This window comes from Pelophylax lessonae, assembly GCF_965119305.1.
Source record: "Pelophylax lessonae genome assembly, chromosome: 4".
NCBI classification, from domain to species: Eukaryota; Metazoa; Chordata; class Amphibia; order Anura; family Ranidae; genus Pelophylax; species Pelophylax lessonae.
Genome location: NC_138771.1, coordinates 62,800,644 through 62,801,072, shown reverse-complemented (window position 1 = coordinate 62,801,072; position 429 = coordinate 62,800,644).

The window sequence follows — 429 nt, the reverse complement described above, 5'->3', positions numbered from 1 at the left end:
GGGGAGTGTTCGGATCCATTCAGGTCTCATCACTACATCTCTATAGAAGTGTGTCCGATGTTTCCATTGTATCAATACAATTTCCACATTTCCGCATTCCAGAAATGGAGGCTGATCAGAACTAATGAGTGTAACCTCCAGTTCTCCGGGTGTGCAGACCCCCCACTTGGAGGAGGAACGGACCACCCTATGAAAGGGTCAGATATTCTCATATCCTTATCACAGATTTGTCCGGTCGCCGTCTCTGCACAGCTGGCTGGTGTCTGTGATGAGCCAATGATGTGAAAGGGAGAAAATGGCTGACAACCGATGACAGGGCTAGGCTGGGCTGCCATTAGAAATGATGGGGCACTGGAGAGCTGACCAGACACCCCCCACCTATCCACAGGCAGCCTCTGTTGGCGCCGCCTGTACCCAGGGATCAAGTCC